The following is a 6,009-nucleotide window of genomic DNA, read 5'->3' as shown; positions in this document are numbered from 1 at the left end:
TCCCATCTGGGGCCATGGTCATTTCTGTAGTTGGGACCAGCTTCCTGGGTGGTGTTAACGATCGCAAAAGTACAGTGCACGTTTGATGTTACTGCCATTTAAAATTCCTGATACAGTCAAATTCAGCCAGACTATACCAATTAAAGCAACAAGGAATTTTACCAAATAAAATATATTTTTTTAGTTGTGACAAATGAAAACTGTTTTATCTCCGGATTGATAATTGATCGGTTTCATGATCATGCAATGTAGGAACATGGAGAGTTTCTGTGCTCCTTTTCCAATATTCCAACTGCTTCAATACACAGTGATGGTGGAAGTGGTGGAATGTTTGTAGAGGGAACCCAGAATTTCAGAAATTCGTTAACCATGTTCATAGAATAATCCACCTGGAGTTGGACATTAAAGATCCCCATGATGCTGCGTTGTAAAAGAGCGAGGAAGTTATTTCCGATGTCCTGGTCAATATGGATCCAACAATCGATATCACAAAAACAGATTATTTGGTCACTATCACATTGCTGTGGGATCTCGCTATTGTTGCAAAAATCTAGTTCATAATTTATATGTTTTAGAAAATAACTTTTGGTTTCTGGAATTAATGTTAATTGTCTATAAACAGGAGCATATGTTTGAGGAACTGGTAATAATTCTGATGTAAATGTAATTTGAACAAGCTTCGAGTTAAAGCTAACCTATGTTTATCTTACAGAGTGAAGGGTAGCAGTGTGAAAGTATTAAATAATAGGTCAACTTTAAGTTTGAAATGGAGCCAAAAGGTCTACCGTTCAATAAATTATTAAAATTGTAGTTTCCAGAAGAAGCTGAAAGCAGCTGAATGAACATTGGGAGTTTCTTCATGCATCGAGTAAGTTTGGAGAGGAGACAATCACATCATTAGTGTTGTTAATTATGTATATGTGTCACCGAATCAGTTTTGGAAGGTTATTTTGTTTAATTTAGCTGGGTGCTCACAGAAGGCAATTGCAGTTTTGCTTTGGTGTAGACAGCACCACATTTGATTGAGAACCAATAGGAGATGTTTATTTTGCAGGTCTGCCCTTTATGCCAAGCAAAAATTAACCACCATGTGGAAAGCGGGCCTAACTCAAGCAAAAGTTGGGATTTTGTGAAAGAAAAACACATGGAAAATTTGCCTACTTTGAAACTAGTAGAAAACATCTACAGTGGTCTTCACAGAAACTTGAGAAAGCAATCAGACGTTAGCTTGGAAGTTCTGCAGAGGCAGGGTTTCAGCTGGAATGTTGTGCGGTATCAAGTAAAGGTTGCAGGGTCACTCAGTCAGCAAGCTAATGGAAGAATATTAGCTGAAACACTGAGGAGGATGAAAGAAAATCTTTGATCACTGGGTCTCAAAAAAAGTGAATTCAAGATTTTTGTCGTGTGAGGGAATTATTGGAGTGAGTAAAAAGGAGAACTGAGTTCAGAGCTTAAGTTAAGTCGCTACAGTCACAGATGACCATAAGCTGCTTTCCCCTTTGAGGGCACAGCTGACTGGTGGTGATTTAATCTGAGGATCACCACACCTCAGGCGCACGACAAGGTTCAGTAGGCAGGGACTTCAAGAAAAACATCAGGCGGTACGGGAATTGAATCCACGTTGTTGGCCTTGTTCTGCATCACAAATCAGAGTTCGAGGGTTGAATGAGCCGATTGAGAAGTTTTGCGTTTTCACTCATTTAAGGGGTTTAAAGGTGGACATAGTGTTTCTTCAGGAGATGTATTTGAAGACGGGGACCAGACACGTTGAGGAAGGGCTGGGTGGTGCAAGTATTCCATTCGGGTTTGGATATCATAGAATTTACAGTGCAGAAAGAGGCCATTCGGCCCATCGAGTCTGCACCAGCCCTTGGAAAGAGCACACTACTTAAGCCCCACGCCTCCACCCTATCCCCTTTATTCCCCATAGCCAAGTAACCCCACCAAACCTTTATGGACACTAAGGGCAATTTAAAATGGCCAATCCACCTAACCTGCACATATTTGGACTGGGAGGAAACTGGAGAAAACCCGGGGAGAACATGCAGACTCTGCACAGACATTGACCCAAGCCGGGAATCAAATCTGGAGCTGTAAAGCAACTGTGTTAACCACTATTCTACCGCGCTGCCCTAAAGACGAAGAGAGTGGCAGTGTTGATCAGTAAGAGGGTGGGAATTACAGTGACAGACGTGTGGGTAGATTTATGGGGGTGAGTGGGTGTCTGTGGATGTGTATTGGCCAAATTTGGACAGTGTAAGTTTTGAGGTGGGTGTCGACGAAGATTCCGGACCTGGACATGTACCGACTGATTATTTGGAAGGGGGGAAGCGGATTTTAATACAGGGCTGGACCGGTCGTGTCCCAGGTCCTTGAGGGTGTCAGACATGGCAGGAGAGCTGATGGGGTTTATGGAGCACATGGGAGGGGCTGGCCCCTGGCAGTTTGAGAGGCCGAAGGTGAAGGAATTCTCGCACGTCCACCGCTTGTACTGGATTTCTTGGTCCTGGGCAGGGCACTGTTGGCGGGATTGGTTGGATCGGAGTATTCGGCGATAGTGATGTCTGATCACGCGCCATATTGGATGGATTTGCGGGTGGCAAAGGGGAGTCCCAATGGCTGCAGTAGACGTTGGATGTGGCTGATTAAACATTTTGTGAGAAGATAGTGGTAGCAATAAAACCAGGGAGGTTTCTGCCTCCACGTTGTGGTAGGAGCTGAAGCCAGTGGTAAAGTGGGAGTTTATCTCGATCCCGGCACACAAGGAAATGGTGGAGAGGGCTGAGAGGTTGAGGGTGATGGAGGCCATTCTGAGGGTGACCAGAGGTATTCGGCGGTGCTGGAGGAGGCGCAGTTGAAGGCAAGACAAGGTCCAGGTGGAGTTTGGACTGGGTGAATGTGGTGGGGCAGGGGACCTGGGGGCAGTAAAGGGGGTGAAAGCCAGCAGAATGCTTGTGCATCAGTTGAGGAGGCAGGTGACGGCAAAGGGAATTGGGAGGATGACAGATGGTGGTGCAGAGTACTAATGGTGCTGGAGGAGGTGAATGGGATGTTTGAGGTGTTCTATCGGTAACTATATAGCTCGGAGTCTCCAGATTGGTCAAGAAAGTGAAAGCCCATGGGATACAGAGCAATGTGGCAAACTGGATAAAAAATTGGCTTTGTAATAGGAAACAATGAGTTAAGGTCAATGGCTACCCTTGCAATTTGAAAGTTATTTTGTGGTGTTTCATAGATTATCATAGAATTTATAGTGCAGAAGGAGGCCACTCGGCCCATCGAGTCTGCACTGGCTCTTGGAAAGAGCACACTACCCGAGGTCAACACCTCCACCCTATCCCCATAACCCAGTAACCCCACTCAACACTAAGGGCAATTTTGAACACTAAGGGCAATTTATCATGGCCAATCCACCTAACCTGCACATCTTGGAGACTGTGGGAGGAAACCGGAGCACCCGGAGGAAACCCACGCACACACGGGGAGGATGTGCAGACTCCACACAGATATTGACCCAAGCCGGAATCGAACCTGGGACCCTGGAGCTGTGAAGCGATTGTGCTATCCACAATGCTACCGTGCTGCCCCCCAGGTTCTACAAGGCTTGGTATTGGGACCCTTACTGTTTGTGTTATGTATTAACGATATAGATGTGAACGTCGGGAACGTGATTGGGAAATTTGCAGACGACACAAAGATTGGCCGAGTAGTCCACGGTGTAGAGGATAGTTATAACCTTAAAAACAATAAAAATGGATTGGCGGAGTAGACGATAAAGTGGCAGATGGAATTTAACACAGAGAAGTGTGAGATCATGCATTTCGGAGGGTCGAACAGTTGGAGGGAGTGCACAGTAAATGGGAATATACTAAGAGGGGTAGATGAAGTGAGTGATCTTGGCGTGCATGTACATAGGTCCCTAAAACCAGCTGCTCAAATAGACAAGGTTGTTAAGAAAGCAGATGGAATGCTCTTCCTTATTGGCAGAGATACAGAATATAAAAGAAAAGATATATTGCTAGAATTCTATAAAAACACTGGTGATGCCACAACTGGAGTATTATGTGCAGTTTTGGTCACCACATTACAGAAACAACATTATTGCTCTGGAGAATGCAGAGGAGGTTTACAGGAATGCTCCCAGGGCTAGAAAAGTGCGGTTACGAGGAGAGATTGGATAAGTTGGGGTTATTTTCTTTAACAAAGTAGGCTGGGGCAGCACGGTGGCACAGTGGTTAGCATTGCTGCCTACGGCGCTGAGGACCCGGGTTTGAATCCCGGTCCTGGGTCACTGTCCGTGAGGAGTTTCCACGTTCTCCCTGCGTCTGCGTGGGTTTCACCCCACAACCCAAAAGATGTGCCCGGTAGGTGGATTGGCCACGCTAAATTGCGCCTTAATTGGAAAATATAATTGGGTACTCTAAAAAATTTAAATTAAAAAAAAAACAATGTAGGCTGAGGGGTGACTTAACTGAGGTGTACAAAATTATGAGGGGAAGAGATAGAGTGGGCTGGAGAAAACTGTTCCCATGGAGAATTCTAGAGCCAAGGGACATAGAGTCAAGATAAGTGGCAGAAGTTTTAGAGGGGCATGAGGAAGAACTTTTCACTCAGAGGGTAGTGGGAATCTGGAATTCTGAAATGCCCGAGTTGGTGGTGGTTTAGGGTGGACCCTAAACTCTTTTAAAAGGTATCTGGATCTGCACCTGAAGTGTTCTGAGCTACAGGGCTATGGATCAGGTGCAGGAAGGTGGGATTAGAAAGGGCACCTGGGTGGCCTGGGCCTGCAATGGATAAGTTGGGCTGAATGGCCGCCTTCTGTGCTGTACATTTTCTATGATTCTATCTGTTGCCATTGACTTTCGCAGATCGGGTCCAGACGGTAAATATGACCATCTTGCCAAATTTCTTGTTTGTATTTCAGAACCTTCCCATCTTTGTGCCCAAGTCATTTTTTTTTAGGGAGGTCAATGAGATTATTTTGAGTTTCGTGTGGGTGGGCAACGCTCCATGGACTAGGAGGGTGTTCTTGGAGAGAGATCCATCAGGGGTGGGAATTAGTGTTGCCGAACTTGCAAAATGATTATTGGGCAGCAAATTATTTCAATCGTTAGGAAATGGGCAGTGGAGAAGCTGTCTGTATGGGGGCAGATGGAGGTATCCTCATGTAAAGGGACCAGTTGGAGGGCGCTATTGTTGGCGCCTCTTCTGTTCTCGCTGGACAAGTACTCCACGAGTGCGGTGGTGGTATCAGCGTTGAGGGTGTGGAACCAGTGCTGGCAGCGTTTTAGAATGGAAGGCACCCGCTCAGGCGGGGTTAGGTGCGAGGTGCCGGGGCTGGCAGCAGGTGGGGATAGTGTACTTTAGGTATTTATTTGTTGGAGGGATGTTTGAGGAGCTGGAGGGAAAATATCAGTTTCCGAAGGACAATGGGTTCAGATGTGGGGCAGATTTGGGGCAGCAGGGTAGCATGGTGGTTAGCATAAATGCTTCACAGCTCCAGGGTCCCAGGTTCGATTTCCGGCTGGGTCACTGTCTGTGTGGAGTCTGCACGTCCTCCCCCTGTGTGCGTGGGTTTCCTCCGGGTGCTCCAGTTTCCTCCCACAGTCCAAAGATGTGCGGGTTAGGTGGATTGGCCATGCTAAATTGCCCGTAGTGTCCTAATAAAAGTAAGGTTAAGGGGGGGTTGTTGGGTTACGGGTATAGGGTGGATACGTGGGTTTGAGTAGGGTGATCATGGCTCGGCACAACATTGAGGGCCGAAGGGCCTGTTCTGTGCTGTACTGTTCTATGTTCTATGTCTGCAAGCGAGGGACTTTTATGACGAAGGAGGTGTCTTCATTTCCGAACCTGCCACCCCCAGTGTTGCAGGATAAACTCCTGTCTGAGGAGGAAATAGGGAAGGGCAAGGTCTTGGATATATATGGGGGGCTGTTGAAGTGAGGTTAGGCGTAAGTGGAAGGAGAAGCTTGCATTGGGGGGGGGGGGATGTTTGTGGTGCTGGAGTAT

At 46.5% G+C, this 6,009-nt stretch overlaps 1 protein-coding gene across 2 annotated transcripts in view; it reads right to left on the bottom strand.

The window, feature by feature from the left end:
* The window catches only part of LOC119976668 (zinc finger protein 271-like), a 57,555-nt gene that overhangs the window by 27,772 nt on the left and 23,774 nt on the right, over positions 1 to 6,009 (bottom strand). The gene's annotated exons all lie outside the window — the stretch shown is intronic.

Source organism: Scyliorhinus canicula, chromosome 13 (assembly GCF_902713615.1).
Source record: "Scyliorhinus canicula chromosome 13, sScyCan1.1, whole genome shotgun sequence".
In the NCBI taxonomy this organism is placed as follows: Eukaryota; Metazoa; Chordata; class Chondrichthyes; order Carcharhiniformes; family Scyliorhinidae; genus Scyliorhinus; species Scyliorhinus canicula.
The sequence above is the reverse complement of the archived record's forward strand: the minus strand, read 5'-3'. Positions and strand labels throughout refer to the sequence as shown.